The following is a 23,478-nucleotide window of genomic DNA, read 5'->3' as shown; positions in this document are numbered from 1 at the left end:
ACTTGCACCTGCGTAAGCTTGTTGCCGTTCCGGTCATTCGCAATTAGGAGATTTCGTCGCCATCATAGGACGCCATCCAGGAAACAAAGCCGTCAATTGTTTTCGGAATAGAAGTTCTGCTATTTAGAAGGAAGGCGTCGACTACTGTTGCTGCTGCTGCTCAATTTTAAAACAACGCCTAATAAAATTAGGCAGCAGGTAATTTGCTGTCCAACGCTTTGTACCTTTATGCTGGTGCGTTTAGATATTTTTCTTTTTTTTTTGTGGAAATTGTGTTTGCTGTGGAGTCCGCTGTGCTTGCAACTCTACTACTAGTGCTGATCGACGAGTACAAACTTACGGATCTTTAGCCAAATAGGAAGCCGTGCAAGGGTTAGGTTCACTGCGATACGAGTTACAAGGCATATATCTGCCTTGGAGAAGGTTAGTACCTTTCCAAGCCCCCTCTCTCTGTCAGCAGTGCTACTTGGTTTTATTTTCACAGTGCCAATATCTACCGCTGTCACGATGGATGAGACCACCAGAAAGCAAAAATTAATCATTCGTCGGACTACGCTACTTGCTTCTTTAAACCGAGCCGAACAATTCCTGCTGGGGTACGTGGCGGATCGGGACGCGCTGCAAGTCGCTATTCGTCTGGAGAACCTAGAAATTCTATGGCAAGGGCTGGAAGAAACGCAATTGGCCTTGGAGGAAATGGAATTCAACAACGAAGCGATGGTGAGAAATCTTCAATATCGTTCGGATTTCGAACCGAAACTTTTCTCAATAAAGGCCGGTTTGCTTGCGAAATTACCTCCAGCAATCAATCCTAGAAGTGATCTCCCTCAAAACCCCCCTCTTACCCACTCTGAAACTGCCTACCATCTCACTTCCTGAATTTGATGGTAATTATCAGGAGTGGCTAGGCTTCCACGACACGTTTTTTTTTTTTGCTCTTAATCCCAACAATACCGATGTAGCTGCTATCCAGAAGTTTCACTACTTACGGGCTGCGGTGAAAGGCGAGGCGGCCCAGGTAATCGAGTCGATTTGTATCATCGCTGCCAACTATCCTCTTGCCTGGGACGCGTTGGTAGCCCGCTATTCAAACGAATACTTGCTCAAGAAACGTCATTTGCAAGCTTTATTCGAAACACCAATGATGAAAGAGGAGTCTGCCAAATCATTGCATGGGCTGGTGGATAAATTTGATAGACATCCGAAGATTCTGAAACAACTGGGTGAGCCCATAGAAACCTGGAGCACAATACTAGAGCACTTACTATGTACGAGACTTCACAATGAAACGCTCAACATGTGGGAGGATCACGCTTCTACTTTGGCAGAGCCGACATACTCCAAGCTGGTGGAGTTTCTACAACGTCGAATGCGAGTGCTGGAATCAATATCAGTTAACCATGATAATTCTAACAAACAGAAGAGTTCTATGCATAGCGGGTCAGGAGTTGCTTCAGGGTCTTCTACAGGATATCCACACGACGGTCAGTCGAACGAGCTACCCATGCCATGACGGAAGGCACACCGAAATTTAATTCGTCCGGTCGACCCGGTGTTTCTATGGGCCAGATGAGAAGGCTTAGCCTACACGAGAGAATGAATCTGATAAACACGAAACGACTGTGCTTCAATTGTTTACATGGTGATCATTTTATCAACAACTGTCCATGCCAGACCAGTTGTCATATATGTCAACGACGTCACCACACTCTTCTACACCCTGGTTATGTAGACAATTCAACTATGACTCACATATATATATAATAAAAGTTATACGATCTCTCAGAATTCCGCAATATTTGGTAGAATCGTTCCTTATCATTTTTCCATTTTATTGTAGATTTGGATTCCGAAAAAAGCTGATAGTATATTTTGCGCGGTTCGCGAAATCCTTTTCTAAGGGATGACAGTAATACTGACGTATATGCTGTTATCCGTAACGCGTATGGTAAGTACAATCCCGACGGAGAGATGACTGTGAAGTTTTCCTGGACGCCCAAAAGAAAGTTGGCGGTCTCTTATCCATTTTGTCGTCGAGCGAGCAAGTCCTGATTGGCAGAAGTAGTCGCCAAAGAAGTTGCGAAGTTGTGCGCGGTGTTACGGTGTAAAAGTTGGTACAAGTGAAGTTTTCCCGTTTTGAATCTTTTTTTTTTTTTTGAGATTATCTCTGAGCTGTGCCTATTGGAAACGGTATTGCGAATTCCGGCGAATATTTCCACTGCGGACCCGCCGCGTTTCTTTTAAAGTTGCTGCACCGACACCATTTTGTGAACCATTGAACCTCCCCTGGGAAGCGAGTCCGGGCATAAAACGCTATCTGCACATCCACTGCAATACAGTGGATGGCGCAAAAGTGTCGATAGTTTAAAGTCTGCATTTTGCAGCATAATTGATCAGCTTCCGGAGGCTGAAATGTTGGTTGGTTGCGGCAATAACTATTTTCCGCTCAAACATTCATAACGCTGGGTATCCGTGAGAGACGCAAAAACGGTACAATTTTTGAATCTGACTTAGAAATAGCCCATGAATAAAGTTCTTGGGGTGTTTTTATATGATGGCCTTGCAAACTCGCTTTCGCAGCGTTTCGTTTCAATACTCCTACTAAAGCATCACAAGGACCCTTTCCATGACAAGTTGCGAAAAAAATTCTATTCGGCATCAATGCCAAAATCTTTTTGTTTAATGTTTTGATGATGTATACATACGCATACGGTATGCGTGTCACATGGAAAATCCTATTTTAATATCAGTATAATATTATCATCATTTCATTATAATATTATTCTAAAAATTTTATCATCAAAACACTAAACTTATTTTTAAGACATTACAAAGCAGTAATTCACTTCCAGATGGTGTTAACTCCTTTGTTTCCAAAAACAGTTTGTGAAAATTCGAGCCAACAATGTTGGCTACAGTGTTACGGAAACTGCCCTGGATCGCAAATTTAAGCGACAGAACTAATGAGTATTCTTAGTAACGGCCATATTGAATCATTAAAATTCAAACAATGGCGTCAAGTAGAAAGATGCATCATGGACTTAGTTGAAATGGACTCACAAGAATTTAATGAAACTTTTTTAGAAATATATAGCTACAGAATGCATCATTATCTGTGATTTTTCGGAGAGTTATTCTTTCGTTGTGCAGGATGCAGTTCAAGGCTTTAATTGGGTAAAGGCTCAATGTACTATTCGCCCTTGTGCTATTTATTTCGAAGACGAAGAATTGGACGATTTGAAGTTTACTATGTAGTTTTATTGAAATAGTTGATTTCACTAAACATAATCATGTCACAGTTCGTTTATTTTTGACTCATTATTTAGCGTTCATAAAAGGTAAATTGCCAGGCTTACAATGGATTTACTTTTTCTCAGATGGATGAGGAAGCCAATACAAAAATAAAATGACGGCATTTAATTTGTGCAACATGCAAAAAGATTTTGGCATTGATGCCGAATGAAATTTTTTCGCAAGTTGTCATGGAAAGGGTCCTTGTGATACTTTAGGAGAAGTATTGAAACGAAATGCTGCGAAAGCGAGTTTGGAACTTTATTCATGGGCTATTTCTAAGCCAGATTCAAAAATACACTATCAGCTTTTTTCGGAATCCGAATACAATAAAATGAGAAAAAAATTAAAATCGTTATACACGTGTAAAGCAAATTTCGGGAATACAGTCATTCCATAGTTTTAAGCCTCAAAATGCAAACTATATCATTGTCGAACGGTATTCATTTTCGACGGAAGAAATATATGTTAAATCGTAGCTAAAGAAATGAAATGCCTTGTTAAAAAAATCCGAATAAATTTATTAAATGTTTTACTTATTTCTCTTCATGCTTCTTCTGAATTTTTGATACAAAAATAAATAATGCCGAAATATAACCCTTTTAAAACCACCTGGATTTTTATTGAAGTGGAGTTTCTAACCAAAGATTACACTCGGTAAACATATTTTGAACGCGAGGGTTTTTTGTCGTTCCTTATATAAGTAAGGTATAGAAACCCTCAAACGTTGAAGATTTTTTCCGGGGCCCGGAGGGCTGAGTCTTGTGTCGACTTTTCGGACTCTTACTGTGGTGGTTTTACTACAAACCTACCGACTAAACCTATACCTCTTGTTCTTCCCAATGCTTATTTTTCCGGGACGACCGATATTTATTACTTCAGGAAGGATTGTGCTCTTGCTCTTTTTGTTTTGTGTGAATAGTTCGAGTTTTTTTTCAATAATGAAGTTTTTTGCTTGCTGTCCAACCCTCGTGGTTTAGCTGACCTACGCAGGTCATCTGAAAACATCACCATGCCGAATATAACAACTTACATATCTTTACAACCCAAGTAACAATTGAAGTTTTCTAGCACGCTACAAGTGCAATCTACGTTTTATGAGTGGCTATAAAACTACAATAAAACCGAAATTGTTACTAGGGAACCATCTTCACAGGGTTTCTCATACTTCTTGGCGATAATCGTTCCCATTTATCTAATAGCTGTTGCTGAGAGTTCCCTGGCTGCGGAATTTCTCCCGATTCCGATGCCATTCAGTTTTCAGTCACTCTGTCGTAGAGATCACAGACAATGAAATTTCTCTAAACAATGATAGACAACTTTCTTCGCGTTCGTGTTGTTCGTTCGTTATTTTTATTCATTAGATGCTCTCCCGAGCAAAGTCGAGCATCAAAATTACAACAAGTAGAAATCATATTTTGATAATAGCATCAAATTGAAATCTTATTTTGCTATCAGTTTTAGTTTTTTTTTATACATGAGTTCAAATTTTGATCTCATTTTGCTATCCTTGTTTCTTTGAAGAATTTATATTTCTTTGGTGACACATCGAAGTGAATTCATATTTTGTTATCAAAAAAAATTTCAACATCTCAATGAGCTTTCAATTTACTCTCACTGATAGCAGAATTAGTTTCCTGTTTGATGTCATAGGATAATTTTGCTGCACTCCAGTTTGATATTTTAATCGTTAAAACGACAGCCCGGAGTAATCATTTATAGAACATCACAACATCAAGTTTAGTTTTTAATTTGTTGTCAGACTCTGCTCGGGCATGCTGGCTTGATTTACTCACAACTATTGGTAATATCGAAACTTGTCGTGACATGAACCGATCCAGCGATGCCTACCAACTTGACTGACATCCTTTTACAGCCACCCTGGCAGCGTTCCTTCGAAGACTTATTTATAAAATAGCCGAACTCAAATGACATTATGTGTGTCAAAACAGTTCGCAGTATAATTTTTTTCCCAATCAGGAAGTTAAGAAATTTTCAAAAGTAATTCAAAACTCTCATGGGAGGGGTTTCAACCCCCAAAACCCTTCCCTTGCGCACGGGACTGACTTGTAATATTGATCAAAGAGTGCTAACGAACAGTTCGTATTTAGCCATACTGTCAATTGGATGTTGGAAAAAGTTCCGCAGCGTCTCGACACGATAGATAATAGATTTTAAAAAGACACAGTGCAGTACAGTAAGACATTTGTATGCCAAAAATTCTATTCCAGCATTCGAAAAGCAATCATAGAAGAACAAAACCAGTTTTAATCTACCTAGAGATGCAATTGTGCCATTGCAATTGTTCTCATTTCTCCAAACTATGATTTAATAGCTGATTCGTACAATATAACATTATGGAAATGTCTTTCATTCTTATTACACTTGGTAAGTATATATAAGAGCACCTTTTTGCATTCATCGCGGTATCGGTTTGAATCGGAGTTTTCTATGTGATCACACTCCACAACCCGTAACTCCGGAGCCGGAAGTCGGATGGAGATCTAATTTAATATCAGTTTCCGGGGACGCATCACCTTTCATTTGAGACTAAGTTGATCAAATTGTTCTAGCTATTTTCGAGAAACCAATATAACCGCTATTCTGAATTTGGATGCTTTCGAATCCGTCGATGGTGGCCAGTGTGGCCAAAGAGACTTTAAATGACTGTTGGTGACCTAGATCTACAAATTCAACAGTTGTGTTTACATTTTGGAAAAAATTTCACCTGTTTACATTCATCGCAGAATTCGTTAGAATCGGGATTTTCTGCGTGATCGTGCGTATCACCCTGTAATTCAGGAATCAGAACTCGGATCCACACAAAATTCAACAGCAGCTGATGGACCTTTCACGGTGTATTTATTAGAACAATTTTATGCAAAAAAATTCAGCATCTCTGAAACTTCGGAATATGAAAGAATGGGCTTTCCCCTTTCATTTGAAACTAAGATCAAAATAATCCGTCGGGGGGTCCAGAGCAATTTTTTTTTTTGAAGTTTTTTTCGTAACAATATAAGTTTTACTATTGGAGATAGTTCATATTTCTGTCCCTAGATGGTTCTTTATACATTCGAACAACACTAAAAGTGAGAATTGTATAGAAAATTTAATTGTCTACAAGTTTGTTGACCACTAAAAATTGATCTGAAATCATCCGGAAAAGTTGTTTAAGATTTTAACAAAGTTATATCTAAGATAGTTTCACACGAGGCCTAGTGATTTGGAAATATGTTTTCTCGCACTTATTATATTACAAAAAAAAATAATTGGGTTTAGTGGCATAAAAATATTAGACGGGATTCATTACGTTGACAATTCTAATTGAACTTCTGAAAATTAGGATGTTTGACAGATTCAGAAAACTAGTTGTGCTTTTGGTTTGTAATTTTTCCCGATAGGTTCGAAGGGACTACCATTCATCGGAAGGTATTGCTTGCTTACAAGGGTTTGTTTACATTTATGTTCTGTTACACGGGTGTTTTAGAAAGGACCATACATCGTATAATTTAGGTTATGATCGCTTAAGTCAGCTATTATAATTTCGTTCAAGACGAAATGTTGGGACACACCGTTTCTAGTTTAACGCAAACCACAGCAGTAACTGTCCAAATTAGTGGCTAGTGTGAAATTTTCTCCGCAAAGCATATTGTGGCAGTTGGATTTTACGGCCATTTCCTATCAATTATGCGATATATCGTTACTAAATTGATCCTAGATTATGCGATATGTATTACTTTTGAAAACAAAATATGATTTGAGAATAACAATAACCTTATATACTTAAAAGTCCTAGAATATATCCCAAAAAAATTATCTTGATCCAAAAACTCAAAGTTTTTTGTTCACTGTTTGTCACATTGAGTTAATTTTGAAAACGGATAATCAGCGTTTTGAACCAAGCGTTGCAATGAAATCTGCGAAATATTGCAATGGTGCGTTAAAAGTTTCATTGAGTTTGTTCAAATATAAAGGTTGAAGTTCAGGACAAGTCAATTTTATACGAAGATGCTAACAGATTAGGAGATTCATGTAAGAATAGTTATCAGTCATCCCTGAGAACAATCGAAAAAATGAAAAAGATGGCATACATAATTTAAAAGGCTGTTTCTGCGGGAGGAATCACTTACCATCATGAAAAAGAATATTAATATCATACTAGTTTGGTCAAAACTTATCTAAAACTTCTCATCCCAAAAATATGAATGGTGCCCTGTATCAGGGAATTATAATTTTCAGCTAAAAGATGACTTTCCAAGCGCTCAAATTCCGCTGAATTCACTATTGAACTAAACACAACTATTTGGCAAATAAAAAAAGTGCTTGTGAATTAACAAACCACTAGGTCTTCTGTGAAACTAACTTAGACTTAGAATTCGTTAAAATATTAAACTACTTTTCGGGATAATTTCAAATCAGTTTTTAGTTGGTAACAAAGTTGTAGACAATTAAATAATCTATCAGATTCTCACTTTTAGTGTTATTCGAATGCCTAAAACACCATCTGGGGGTAGAAATATGAACTAGTTCCATTGTAAAATCTATGCTTTCACGAAAAAAAACTTCAAAAAAAAAAGTTGCTCTAGACCCCCCGACGGATTATTTTGATTTTGGTTTCAAATGAAAGGGGAAAGCCCATTCTTTCATATCCTGAAGTTTCAGAGATGCTGAATTTTTTTGCATAAAGTTGTTAAAAAAAGACACCGTGCCTTTCATTTAAAATCAAGTTTGTTAAAATCGGTTCAGAAAATTCCGAGAAACCGATGTGGACAAATCAACAAATTTTGTTTTGTAACCATAATCTTCAACTCGTAATCCGGAACAAGATGTCGGTTGAAAATTAAATTCAATAGCAACCTATGGGAATAGTATACCTTTCATTTGAATCTTAGTTTGTAAAAATCGGTTCAGCCATCTCCGAGAAACCGATGTGGACATTTTGTTAACAAATCCGCACATACACACACATACATACATACATACATACATACATACATACATACATACATACATACATACATACATACATACATACATACATACATACATACATACATACATACATACATACATACATACATACATACATACATACATACATACATACATACATACATACATACATACATACATACAGGGGGCAGCAGGGACAGGTAGGACAGGAGTCTAGGAGCCTAACGAGCCCTTCCCCCCCCCCACAGCCCTTCAGCGAGTTGGGGAGTTTTGCTAGGATATGGTGGGGCTAAGATTGGGCTCTTCTAAACCTCTAAAAAAAGCCATAACTCCGAAAGCAGCTCCGACGAAGCGAGTCTGTGCCGCTTCTGCTAAGATCCTAAAAGCACTCTAGCCCAACCGGAGTGCCAACCGGCACATCAGGATCGACGCCAGTAACATCTTGATTATGGTATACTGGCCATGGCGAACGGCAACGGACAGGACACGGATGACGAAAAGGATGGCGACTTCGGGCTGACAGGCGTGCTTTTCTACTCCCTGAGTAAGGAAGGATGACACCAACTTGAAATGGCGAGTGGGCTAACAGCATGGCTGCCTCCGTTCCAACAAAACCCTGGCAGGTCTCCGGGTACGTTCGAAACTCGCCATCATTTGGTTGGTGGTACTAGGTTCGGTTGAAGCATTCCCGATTTACGCCGATCCGGCTCTGAACACTACTCCCCATGAGGGATGGTGTCAACCCTTGCATGACCTCACTGCTGCTTTTCGGCAGCATAGATAATCATGGGATCGCGAGAGGCGACTATGTGCAGCGAGTGGATATAGCGGCCCGGAGTTGGGACCCAATAAAATAAAATGGAGAAACAACAAGCAATCGATATAAATGGAGCAGGCATGGCAAATCCGTTTGCCAGAGGTGGGTTGGTGAGGTCACCACCACCGATAGTAGCTGAAGTCACCCAGCAAGAGCAGGAGGAGGGGAAGCCGAAGCAACAGCAACAGCAGCAACAAAAACAGCCGGAGCAGAGCGGAATGAGCTACACCCCACAAATGCCAAAGATAGTGGTAGCGAGGCACTTGGTGGAGGAGCTCCACAAGTTCGTGGACATGAGAAACAATGTCCACCAAGACATTAAGGAGATGGTCATCAAAATCCGGAAGGCGCTACTGTCTGCCGTGAAAGAGTATGATACGGCAACGCAGAGGGCAGATTCAGCTGAGCGAGCATCCGTGTCGGCTAAGACCACTATCCTCGTAGCCCCTCCGAAACAGGGTAAGGAGAGGCAGATTGGAGGGGAGAACACGCCAGTTCCCATTACTCCAAAGAGGACAAGATCCTCGCCAGGAGACGAAAGACCAGGCGGGTCAAAGAGGCAGACGCTCGAGGATGCTGTTGCTGCCGAAGAAAAGGACGCCACCTTATAGGGTGAAAGCTGGAGCACCGTTGTAGGTCGGAAGGAGAAACGCGGGAAACAGCAAAAAAGAAGTAGGAGCGAAAAGGGGAGCAGAAGAGGAAATCAGAACCCTCGGCTCGTCAGAAGTCGCCTAAGAGAGAAGCCGTGCTCGTCAAAGCAAATGACGAGACTACGTACGCAGCACTGCTCAAAAAGGTCAGAGAGGACCCGGAGCTGAAAGATTTGGGGGAAAACGTGTTAAGAGTCAGGCGTACCCAAAAAAATGAGATGCTCCTCGAGCTTAAGAAGAATACTACGACTAGTAGCTCTGCCTTGCAGGAGACTATAACTAAATCAATGGGCGGAAAGGCAGAAGTTAAAGCCTTAAGCCCGGAGATGGTAATCGTGTGCAAAGACCTCGACGAAATAACGACGGAAGACGAGCTGAGAGGTGCTATGAAGCAGCAGTGCAAACTGGGCTAGGTGCACATGACGATCCGGATAAGGAAGGGATACGGAGGAATGCAGATAGCGATGATACGTTTACCGGTAACCGCTGCAGACAAGGCGCTGGAGGTAGGTAAGGTTACAGTTGGATGGTCGAGATGCCTACTGAGAGCCGCCCCACGAGTAAACAAACAAGCAGAGAAATGTTTCAAATGTTTAGGCTTTGGACATTTAGCAGGGGCCTGCAAAGGCCCGGACAGATCCGGGATGTGCTGGAAATGCGGAGAGACGGGCCATCTTGCGAGAGACTGCACGCAGAGGCCGAAGTGCTTGCTTTGCACCCCAGCGGAAGGAAACGACCATCAGACGGGCGGCTTTAAATGCCCAGCGTACAAGAAGGCGACTGCAGGCCAACGGTGATGGAGATGACCCAGATAAACCTGAATCACTGTGATACCGCACAGCAACTGTTGTGGCAGTCTACGACAGAAACTATGTGCGATGTCGCTTTGATCGCAGAGCCTTATCAAGTCCCCCCTAATAACGATAACTGGGTGGCAGATAGATCAGGAACCGCTGCGATACAAGTAATGGGAAGATTCCCTATCCAAGAAGTGGTAGAACGTTCCTACGAGGGTTTCGTGATAGCCAAAATCAACGGCATCTTCGTATGTAGCTGTTACGCTCCCCCAAGGTGGACAGTAGAGCAGTTCAGCCTAATGCTGGAGCAGTTAACCGAGCAGTTGATCGATCGGAAGCCGGTAGTCATTGGTGGTGACTTCAACGCCTGGGCTGTGGAATGGGGCAGTAGAGTAACCAACACAAGAGGGTGTATCCTGCAGGAAGCTCTAGCGAAGTTAGACGTACGATTGTGCAATGAAGGCTCTGTTAGTACATTTCGGAGAGACGGGAGGGAGTCTATCATAGACATCACATTCTGTAGTCCCTCATTGACGGCGAACATGGATTGGAGAGTATGCGAAACGTATACGCATAGTGACCACCAGGAGATTCGCTACCGTATCGGTCAACGGAACCCCGCGGCAGTACAGAGAAGGGTGACCGGCGAACGAAAGTGGAAGACAAAAGCCTTCAACAAAGACCTCTTTGTTGAGGCACTTCGGCCGAACGGCGGGACCGAGAACGTGGATACGGCTGACCTAACAAAAAGGATGGTGGCGGCTTGTGACGCCACAATGCCGCGAAAACTGGAACCACGCAACAAACGGCGTCCAGCTTACTGGTGGAACGAGACGCTTAGTACGTTACGCGCTGCTTGTCTCAGAGCCAGAAGGCGGCCCCAAAGAGCAAGGTCGGAACCAGATAGAGAAGAGCATAAGGCATCGTTTCGGGAAGCTAGGGCCGCTTTAAAACGGGAGATCAGACTTAGCAAGTCAGAGTGCCACAAGGAGCTATGCCGAGAAGTAGACGCCAATCCCTGGGGTGACGCATATCGAGTCGTGATGGCGAAAATGAAGGGTCCGACGACGCCAGCCGAAATGTGTCCGAGCAAGCTAAAGATAATCGTCGAGGGTCTTTTCCCGAAGCACAATTCAACTATATGGCCACCGTCACCGCACGGCGAGGAAGAAGGAGCAAACACGGATCGGCAAGTGACTAACGACGAGCTAGCAGAAGCATCGAAGCGCCTAAAACCAAAGAAAGCCCCTGGTCCGGATGGAATACCAAACGTGGTACTGAAAGCTGCAATCCTGGCATATCCGGACATGTTCAGGATAGTGATGCAGAAGTGCCTAAATGAAGACAACTTCCCCGAAATGTGGAAGGTCCAGAAGCTGGTGTTGCTGCCGAAGCCAGGGAAGCCACCTGGCGACCCGACCTCGTACAGACCCATATGCCTGCTGGATACACTCGGAAAACTCCTGGAAAGGATCATTCTTAACAGGTTAACGAAATTCACGGAAGGTGAGCGCGGACGATCCTAGATGCAGTTTGGTTTCCGCAAAGGAGCATCGACAGTGGATGCAATTCGGATAGTGCTCGAGAGTGCCGAGAAGTCATCTAAACATAAGAGAAGAGGAGATCGATACTGCGCTGTGGTCACGATAGATGTGAAGAACGCGTTCAACAGTGCCAGCTGGGAAGCCATCGCTGCAGCGCTGCATAGAATGAGGGTTCCCGACTATATGTGCCAGATCCTGAAGAGCTACTTTCAGAGCAGAGTGCTACTGTACGAGACGAGCGAAGGACAGAAGTCATTGCGTGTCACAGCGGGTGTTCCTCAGGGCTCCATTCTCGGTCCAACCCTTTGGAACGGGATGTACGATGGGGTCTTAACGCTGCAGCTGCCTAGGAAAGTGAAAATGGTAGGTTTCGCGGACGACGTGTCACTAACGGTGATTGGTGAGACACTTGAAGAAGTGGAGGTGTCGGTGACGGAGACAATAGACGCGATCGAGAGCTGGATGAACGGGGTCAAGCTGCAAATAGCTCACCACAAGACGGAGGTGTTGTTGGTCAGTAACTGCAGATCGGTCCAACGGATGCAGATCGACGTCGGAGGGCACGTGATTGCATCGAAACGTGCATTGAAGCAATTGGGAGTTATAATCGACGACCGGTTGAGCTTCAACAACCACGTTGATTACGCCTGTGAAAAGTCGGCGAAGGCAACGAACGCAATAGCGAGAATCATGCCAAACGTCGGCGGTCCGAGAAGCAGCACGAGACGTCTGCTATCTATTGTTTCGTCATCGATACTCCGATATGGGGTTCCTGCCTGGAGTGCTGCGCTGAAAACCAAGCGGAACCATGAAAAGCCAAACAGGACATTCCGACTGATGGCCGTACGAGTCGCGAGTGCCTACAGAACAATATCGTCGGAGGCAGTATGCGTTATCGCCGGGATGATCCCCATCTGCATTACCCTGGCGGAGGACGTGGAATGCTATCAGCGGAGAAATGCACGTAACGCTAGGAGACAGGTTCGAGCGGACTCGTTGGCTAAATGGCAACAGGAGTGGGACAACGCGGAGAAAGGAAGGTGGACCCACCGACTCATCCCAAATGTATCGGCCTGGGTACATAGGAAGCATGGAGAGGTGAACTTCCATTTGACGCAGTTTTTGTCCGGGCACGGATGCTTCCGGAAGTACTTGCATCGGTTTGGACATGCTTCGTCACCCCTTTGCCCGGGGACTTCAAGCTTCACCGGAATCGCTGAACCGACCTCGACATCCTTCCGGGTAGCTCGTGAGTAGGCTATATCCACCGCCGGGGATTGGACCGAGTAGACCGCGTCGCAGAGCTAGCAGTGGGTCGTTGGGGCGCCGGTGAACCGGAAGTTTCGCTCCAACCGGAATCGCCGGATAGACCTCAGCACCTACTGTATGGCCCGTTGAGTAGGCTAGATCCACCGCCGGGGACTAGATCGAGTAGATCGGGACGACGCGGAGAGCTAAATGGCCCACAAAAACGAACATCGGAATCAGGAGAAATCTACCGCTCGGTTGCAGGAGAATGGGCTAGATACATTGTTGGGGACTATACTGAGTAGCTCGCGAACAAGTGAGGGCGGGAGCTGAATGGCTCATCGGGAAAGTAGAGCGAAACGGAACGAGAGGAAGCCAAAGGGCTCATGAAATTGTGGTGCTAAAACAAAAGAAGAATCGGTACCGGGGGAGCCTCCTTCGCCGGGGAACTCTCCGTCGGCGTAAGCTAGATCCACCGCCGGGGACTAGACTGAGTAGACCGCGACGAAATACCACCAGTCGCAGGTCGTCGGGGCATCAGCGAACCGGACGCACTGCTCCACCGGAATCGCCGAATTGACCTTGATATCTGGTTGGTTGGCTCGGTTTCGGGAGAACTTCTCTCGCCGGGGAATTCTCCGTCGGAGTAGGCTAGGTCCATCGTCGGGGACTAGACCGAGTAGTTCGCGAACAAGTCTGGTGCTCAAAGAGTAAACGGCGTTGAATGGTGCGAGAAGGGAGTTGCGGTGCTAACCGGCACAAGCGAGCCGAAGGGCTCGGTGAATTAGACAGTCAGAAGTTTGCCGCTCAGACTGTACCCGTAGGGGAGGAGTACTAAGCCTCGACTCACAGCCAGCTTTCCGACTGCCATGCAGAGCTTGCCAGTCTGTGTGGATGGTAGAGAATTGGTGGTGTGTAGAGGAGTGGGGCTGCAACCCTACGGAAGAAACGAACTAGTAAGTAGTTGAATTAGAGTGTGTGCTATGCACATAAAAACCCCTTCCCGAAGTAATGCCGTAAGGTAGTGCCGGGGAGGAATCAGGTTCTGGGCAAGAGCAGTGGTTTTTAGCGAGTCGGGTGATGGCAGCCCAAACCCGTTCCCTGAGACAATGGGGTTTTTGTGCATTTTTCCTCACTCAAGGTTTTTCTGAAAATTTTTTTACTGCTCTCTAAAAAAACATACATACATACATACATACATACACAAATACATACACACATACATACACACAGATATTTTGCAATCTCGGCGAACTGAGTGGAATGTTATATGAGACTCGGTCCTTCTGGCCTCGGTTAGAAAGTCGGTTTTGGGAGCAATTGCATAACCTTTCTATATGAGTAAGGCAAAAGAATAATATTTAATTAGCTTAATCAGCATGAGTCCAATGTTATCTTCATGTGATTATATTTTGAAATGTTGGTGGTATGGGTTTGAAAGTGGAGGGATTGGGGGGTTAGTAAAGTGGGAGTGGAGGATGCGTCAGAAAACCTTCATCTTATTTTGGTATACGGGGTGGATGAAGGAAATGCGGGCGTGAGGGTGGTCCAAGGGGAGGGGAGTGATGAAGGAGGGAGGTGTAAGGGCAAGACACGTGGGGGGAGGGGCGGCGACGGAATACTCAACTGCATATTTTGCCATCCATTTGAGACTTGGTTTGAGAAAATCGATTCAGTCATCACCGAAGAACCGATGTGACTTTAATTGTGGAATATGCCCGGAATAGAGATTTCTTGTCAAAAAAATTTATTTGCTGAAATGCTTCCTTTTTTATCCCTGAGTCGAAATTTCATATTGCCGCGATGTTTAAGAGCCTCTAACTATTGATAAAATCAAAAAATCTGCGAACTGCCCATTTCACCCCATATGCTGATGATCTATCTTGCCTCATTTCCCCATATTTTTTCACCATTTGGATGAATTTCAGGTGGGGAATGAAAATAAGATGCCAGATCTTCAAATTTATCAGAAAATCTGCAGATTTTTCAATTACACTGCAGATTTTGTTCAGACTTCAGATATTTCGTAATACAAGGCCTTTATCATTAAATTTCATGAAGTATTTAAAATTTCGGATCATTTAAAAAATCATCGCACTCCTTTCCTCCCTCAAGTATCTTGCAGAAGTTTGCAGACTTTTCAGCTTCATACTGCATGCTATTGCATAAATCGATCTGGCAACCGCGATACAATAATTCATTCAACACTGTCAAAAACATCAGTGCTCAAACTGTACACTAAGGAAAAAGCACCTGAGAATTTCATAAGTCTCGGCATATGAACCAGCCTTCTGACGATGCCATTGAACGCTTTAGAATGCCAGAGGCAGGCTTATGAAGTCATTTATCTTCATTCATGCACTCCATGGAAGTCCAAATGATGTATTCCATAAGACAGTCTTTTGACTCCGCTCCAATATATGCGTTAAAGAATTTCATAAGTTTTTCTTATGAAACCCGTATGAGATATGTTATTGATTCTATAAAATTATTTTTTATTTTTCTTTAACATCACTTTTGTGATAAGTTCGTAATTGCATCTTATGAATTCAGTACTGGCATAGAAGGCCAACTAGTAGCCAATAGTTTTCGGCCAGCACTTTTTGGTTGCCGAGTTCCGAAACAAAATAATCGAGATTTTCTTGAGAAATTGAAACAAAATTTTAAATTATTGTTTATTATGTTAATCAATAAATTACTGAGTGTATTGAATCAGTTTACATAGTTATGATTTTTGGAGAAGAAATCCGATTATCATTGACATGAGCTTTGAAATAAATTGTACATATAATTAGTGCCTGACGCGTATTTTATAATAGACCTTTCTCGTCAAAAAATTTTATATGATAGGATGCTCCCTTTTTTATCCCCAATTCGTTACTGCTGATTGCCGCGATGATTTGGCACCTCTAACTATTGAAAAAATCAAAAATAGTGCAAGCTGCTCATTTAACCCCATATTCTGAATACCTATCTTGCCTTGTTTCCCCGTATTTTTACACCATTTGGATGAATTTCCTGTGGGGAATACTAAAAGGATGCCAGATCTGCAGATTTTGCATTTTCACTGCAGATGTTTTGCAGATTACAAATATTTAGCAGAACAAATCCTATGCCAGCCAATTTATACACAAGCCTTCAACATTTTTGATCATTTAAAATATATACATACTTCATTTCTATGTCAAATTTATTGAAGATTTTTGTAGCAATCTGCAGACTTTTATATTTTCACTGCAGGCTATTGTTTAAATAGACCTGGCATCACTGATGCTGAAATGATTCATTCATATACCTGTCAAAAACATAGAGCATTGCATGAAAATGTATAACCTCACTTTTCTGACAGTTCAGTGTGCTTGTTTGCCTAAGACTTGTTTACATGAACTTTTAAAATTTACATTACTTGAATACTTTCGATGCTCTTTGAAAGACTATCAACTCAAGAGGGATGAGGATTGGAACAATGGGAACCTGGTGCCACATTATGCAACCAATTCGAATCGACCTTTTCACACAAGCTTGAATACAATAAACCTTTCGTTTCGAGATGCGTAATGTCACCCCTGGTTCATACATTGACCAATCGGTGCTGGATGCAAAACCCGGTGGCATATGCTGAATCGTAAGATCAAGCATTGGGCTATAAAACGATTTCTGGATGATGGATAAGGATTTGTACACATTTGTTTGTTTGCTCGTGGGTTAAGTCCTAACAAGATGATCCGATTTATTACTCATTTTTAGGTGGTGAAGTTTACCTGAACTTTATAGGTAACGAATTCGGTCGATGATAAGTTGTTGAAATGATCGTTCAATGCCCATACCGAAAAACGTTTCCATTGGTCAGAATGCCTACCAGCGCATGATAGCTGCAAACATGAGGACAACAAGGTTATCGCTTTCGAATGGAACAATTATTTATTATTCGTGTTCAAGTTCCATTACAGCAAAAGTTTCGTCGATTGACGATTATCGCATTGTCGTTGATTTAGCCGGCAAATGAAAAACAGTGCTCGGCACTGACGATAAGGAGTAAGAAGGATTTGATAGGAGTGATAAGAATGCAGAGCATTATACATTCTGGAAGAATATCAGGGAGGAGGAATTATATGTAAATTTATATTATATCCCGAGTTGCCATCATTTTTGCCCCGCAATAAAGCTTTCTGCAACTGCTGTCTTGTTCAAATTGGCAGGAAATAACTAGGCAGCGAATGATAAATTGCATAGTCAATTTATTTACATTTTCGGAAGGATAAGTAATTAGTATGTTGTGAATATGTATGTGTCACCGGTGTCGTGTGTTATGGTGGTACCGGACGGAACCGTTGGTCAGCAAACCGTCCTTGTAGTACTGGTCATAGATGCGACGTTTTTTCTCATCTGATAGCACTTGACATGTTTCGGAGATCTGTCTTAACGCTCTCTACTTAGCGCAGGATACGCGAAACCGCTGCTAGCTTTCGAAAGAAAATTCCTAGCTGCTGCTACTCTATCAGTCTTTCTCTCGACTGAGGACTACAATTTCGGTCGACTAAATTGTGCTATGAAAATTGTATTTCCTGGAATTTCACCTAACGAGATCAATTCATTGTGAGGAATTTCTCTGCGTTCCAATATTGCTTACCTCTGTACGTGATGATGTGTGTGTATTCACTTCGGCAGCCAGGTCTTATGTTTTGGGTAATTTTGCTATCTTATTCTGCTGAATAAATCATCTGGCTAAAGCCTCTAAGTTATACTATGGTCACTTTAAAAACGCATTGCTATTTAATCTTGTAGCTGTTGGCAAGTCAGTCCTGGCACTGTTCTCGACTAATCCTGGCACTATACCGCTGACGTCGCACTTATTACGGTGATCAAACTTGGCGAGAGCGGCAGTGGTTTCGTCGGAATTGTTCACTCGACAAGCAAGAAGTGCAAGGACTCTGCTACTTATGCCTGAGCCCCTCGTTGAAACCTTCGTCCTGTCGGAGTGTTTGCTTCGTCCGATACCGGAGCGTATTGCTGAACCGAAGCAGTCTGCTACTGGCGCTGCTTCCTTCGAATCGGAATCGCTGAATATTCCCGTTAGCCCAACGTGGCCGAAGGCAAACCGATTGCAGCAACACCACCAATTGTAGCTGAAATTTTGGCCTTTAATCCAAGTCCCTGCCATTGACATAGCGACAGACGAGTGGGGCGCAGGTTGGACCATCGGTTGACTCGGTGCCGGACAGGGCGAAACAGCTGCAACAGGAGCGGATCTAGTATGGGGTGTAAAGGTCATCAATTGCCATAGATCACCAAAATGCTCTGCGACTAACATTGTGAACAAAACAAACCAAACGAAATTGATCGCAACAACGATAAAATAATCTAAATTCTACCCAAACATTTGAAAATGAGAAAAAGGCAAAAGAAGTTTTGGTCGAATTCATTATAATTCTATTTAAAAATTGAATACTGTTTTATTTAGTTTGATTGCGCATATTGTTTACATCAGGCACACCCCTTTATTCATTGAGTACGTATTTCACTGCCTTTATAATCCTTTTGGAATCAGTTACAATAATCCTTTATAATCATTTTATAATAAGTGTATTGCTAGTTAGGACTTTTATATCAGCCGGGTTTTTATAATTTGTTATAAAATCATTATCAAAATTCTTCATAATCCATTGTTGCGTTATGTTTATGTACATGGCCAGATAGATAGTTTTTAAGTGGGACGGAACGTGTGGATACGAAAAAACCTAATGTCTATTGTAGCCAGGGGAGCTGTCAATGCAGCCAAAGGGAACCGTCAAATGCAGTCAGGGGGGACTGTCAAATGTAGCTAGTCCATTTAAAATATGTGAGGAAGAAAGAGTGGCTATGCAAGACAAGAGATAAAATGAACAGAAAAAAGAAAAAGAAAACATCTATCCACAGGTTCTGTCCCAGGATTTTAATAGAGAACATCAAAATTCGATTTGTTTGCATTTGGCAGTAGGCCTTTTTCAAATGTTTGGCTAGAAATTCCTTGCTTCTTCAATGAATCATGTACAAGAAAAGTAAAAATGTTAAATTTAACGGAACAATGTATGATGCCGACATCAATTAAAAAATACAGCTGAGCGACCTTGTTGGGAAAGTGTTAACATGTGGCAGCGAACCAAACCAAGTTTCTCATACTATGATCGAATCAACAAAAATTCCAAGATCATGTAAACAATCTCTTTGAACTGTCAAAAAAGTGAGGTTAAACATTACCATGCAACGTTCTCCACCGAGAGGTTCACTTTAGTTTGTTTACATAACCAATGAACTTTGTACCGCGACTCACCACTTCATTTGCCGCGTTGCCAGGAAGCCAAGCAAAAATATACAAAACAGTGCTGCCCAAACACATATTTTGAGTCCCACCATTCTTGCAAAGGTGAAAAAAATACTCAACATTCTTGCATTTTTCAAATTTAAAAAAATCATTAAAAAATCACGATAGCTCTAAAAAGTCTCATTTCAGCGGAAATATTCTTAAAAATGTGTAGTCTTTTGAATAAAAATAAGAAAAAAGGGGGTTAGGTCGGACGAGAAAGGTCTATTATGAAAGTCATTTGAGAAGTAATAATCATTATCATTCAGTAGTAAATCTCACTGCCTAAATCCAGTTTCCCGGGAAATACCGACGAACCGTTATTCATTACGTACAAATTTTAATGTTTAATGAATGAGTTTTCTCTTCAATCTTCTGGTGGGATCTACCCTTGGCGGTTTCTTTGTCCCGAATTTCCTCCCAAGGTTTATTTTGACAGTCAATTTTTAACTCTATTAAAAACGCTCGAGAAATGTGAGCCATGTTCTAATTTTTATATAAATGCACAATAATATCCATAAAAAAACTTATAGTATTCATTCAAACATTATGATGAATTTCATAAGACTGTTTTATGAAAACCACTATTTCTACCATGTTTTCTACTTAGAAATGTGATCAATTTGAATAAATGGGCACCTATGGCGTTCATTCGGATATTTTCAAGAATTACATAAGACTATCTAATGAAAATAGTAAGAGACACATTTCGATAATTTTCCCTCCAAATCATAACACAGAAGATTCATTAAAAAACCTTATGTCTGAAAGTCATAAGTCTTATTTATGGAAATTCAATGTAAATTTTGCTCGGTGTAGAGGTAGACGGTAAACACCAACACAGAACAACAAGATTTGTTCTCTTTTCTCGTGCAGTGACGACTGAGTGCGGATAGCTGTAGCAAATTGACGTGAGTATTTTTTTAAATTTCAGTGCTCTGTTTATTGTCATGATTTTTGTTTATAACATTAATTTTTTAACCTGCATATCAATTTCGGCAAAATGAGTTTCAGCGAAATAGTGTATATTTTCATTCCGATTAACTTTTTTCTTCGTTTTTCATTTCAGTTCCAAAGTATCGAAGAACATTCTGTATGAGTGCGTCAATGAGGTGTTGAAGAGTGAACCATCTTCGCTTCCTGCAAACGGTGCAACTCGAGATTGGTCTGAAGAGCTAGGATCCCCAACACGACACACTTTTCTCCGGTAGTCAAGTAGGTTCATATCTAATATCGGACACTGGAAGTGATACGCTTGTCATTCACTCGGATTGCTTATGGGTACTGATATCAGGAAGTCGCCTTGTTTTGAGGGAACGGATCTGCGCTCAGGTTGTTAAAACCGGTACCGGAGGTGAGTTAGTGTTGGACAGATTTTCGCCGATGAGATCAGTTCTATTTTTACTGTCCAAATGACTAATGGAGGATTTTGTTTCTCTCTTTCCAGGTTAAAGTACATTATGCGTCTGAAAATGTAGGTTTATGTTTTGGTGATCAGCAGCACTGCCATGAAGTAAAAGCAATGTTTTATACATGATGCCAAGGCTCTTAAGAAGATTAAGAAGAACATAATGCTGGTAAAGAAGCAAGCTAAGAAGTATGATGCCTTCCTATCATCCAAATCACTGGTCTAGCAGATTCCCTGTCTGCTCTGCCCGGGTCTTAACAAGGCTGGCAAGTTCCCCAGTCTGTTGGCGCACAGCGAATCGATGACGTAGAGGATTGACGAAGTCAACGTAACCATCAAATTCCAGATGAAAAAGGTCTTGTGCCTGTCGGTTGCTGTTGGACACGTCAAAATGACTTCGGTCGAGCTGGATCTGAATGTACATCTGTCCATCAATTTCGCTGCTGAAAAAGCACTGGCTGAACGTTCGCTCGCTGCACATTAAATCCACAATAGCAAGTTTCCAGCGGCTGTACTAGAGGTAGCAGCAAAGGTTGCTTTCTGGTACGTAAAATTGTTACAAAATTTGATTCATTATTCGTGACACTTGTGTAATAAAACAATAAAGCCTAATGTTAATTAATTCTTATTCATCATCAATATTGAAAGAAAGCCTTCATTCTTGTATGTAAATATCTTTTTAAACATTCAGTTAATGTGGTAAAGTTATTCGGTTTACTTCTAATCAGTAATGACTATGCCGTTTGTTTTTTTTGTTTCTAATTCTCAATTCACTTGGTATTGCGGCACCAGCGACACAACCGATTCAAGTTGAAATCGGTTGTGTCACTGGAGCCGGTATACTAACTAGAACCAGCCAGAGTTCCGGTTCATTTTCGGCTGAAACTCGACCTCGTTCTTTGATTTGCTGCAATAGTTAACAACGGTGAACGGCCAGTGTTTGACGTCAGCTTGAATCATGAAATTGTCCAATTCGCAGCCAACCTACCACCTAGCGTAGAACATTATGTTTTGTAGGTTCATCTAAAAAGGACTTAGCTCGGTTTTGTCCGTTTGGCAAGGTTGGCTTGGTCGATGGCAATGGAATATTACAAGATGAAGTCATCTCAGCAAAAATGCTCAAAAAATGAGTCGGCGAGCTTGTTTACATAGTATTAGAATCTTAAAGCAATTCGAACCGAGTTCCTTGTGCTGAGTGGAATCAGTCCATGGAAACAAGCTCTCCGAAACTGTCAGGGAAGTGAGGTTAAACATTTTCATGCAGACTTTGTTTACAAAAAGCCATTTAGACAGAGCGAAGTTCACTCAGTTATGAATGAATATAGTACCGCGATTCACCACTTCATTTACAGTGTTCCCGATAAAATGATACAAAATATACTGAACAGTGCTGCCGAAACGCATATTTTGCGACCCACCATTCTTGCTTTGGTGAAAAAAATATTCAACATTCTTGCAATTTGCAATTTTTAAAATTTCATGAAAAATCCAGGAATTTTTCTATAAGCCTCATTTAAACGGAAATGTTTATAAAAATATGAAAATTATCGATAAAAAATAAGAAAAAAGGGGGTCAGGTCTGACAAGAAAGGTCTATTCCGCACTTCCGGAATCGTCGATAGTGGACAATATATTCAAAGAATGTTTGATTAGCGATCAGTGATCTCGATCTGCGATTCGAAGTAATTTGGTGACCATTTCAATATTTTTTAGAATCTGAGGTATTACGATTGTACCGATTTATATGGGAAATTCCAGTGTATACTTACTAACACCCCTGTAACTCTGGAAGCAAGAGTCAGAACCGAATGAAATTCAGCTGCAGTCAATGGTATTACTGTATCTTTCATTTGAAATCAAGTTTGTAAAAATCGGTAAAGAATTCGTTTGGGAATGTGTGTGATATTAGCTTAGGAACTTGGCGGGTTCCCCGGGGGCGTCATGAACCGTCATAGGTGGCCAATGTGGTCAAAGCTGCTTTGATTGATCATTAGTGATCCAGACCCGCAAACTAGAGTAATGTTACATCAATTTTAATATGTTTTACATCATTTGAACATCATGGTGGTACCAGTTTATATGGGAATTTGCTGTGTGACCGCACTCTTCAACCCGTAACTCCAGAACCGTAAGTCGGATCAACTAAAAATTCAATAGCAGCTTATGGGAGCGTTATACATTTCAAATGAAACTAAGTTTGCGAAAATCGGTTCAGCCATCTCTGAGAAAATTGTGTGAGTTTAAATGACATACACACGTACACACACACATACACACACATACATAAACACAGACATTTGCCGATCTCGACGAACTGAATCGAATGGTGTATGGCACTCGGCCCTCCGGGCCTCGGTTAAAAAGTCGATTTTCACAGTGATTGCATAGCCTTTCTTTATATGAGAAAGGCAAAAACACTGTGTACCATTA

At 41.7% G+C, this 23,478-nt stretch overlaps 1 protein-coding gene and 1 pseudogene across 14 annotated transcripts in view; one reads left to right on the top strand and one right to left on the bottom strand.

Moving 5' to 3' along the window:
* The window catches only part of LOC131689268 (voltage-gated potassium channel subunit beta-2), a 1,724,569-nt gene that overhangs the window by 690,898 nt on the left and 1,010,193 nt on the right, over positions 1-23,478 (bottom strand). The window lies entirely within an intron of this gene.
* Positions 508-21,649, top strand: LOC131692596 (large ribosomal subunit protein uL1-like; annotated as a pseudogene).

This window comes from Topomyia yanbarensis, chromosome 3 (assembly GCF_030247195.1).
Source record: "Topomyia yanbarensis strain Yona2022 chromosome 3, ASM3024719v1, whole genome shotgun sequence".
Lineage (NCBI taxonomy): Eukaryota > Metazoa > Arthropoda > Insecta > Diptera > Culicidae > Topomyia > Topomyia yanbarensis.
The sequence above is the reverse complement of the archived record's forward strand: the minus strand, read 5'-3'. Positions and strand labels throughout refer to the sequence as shown.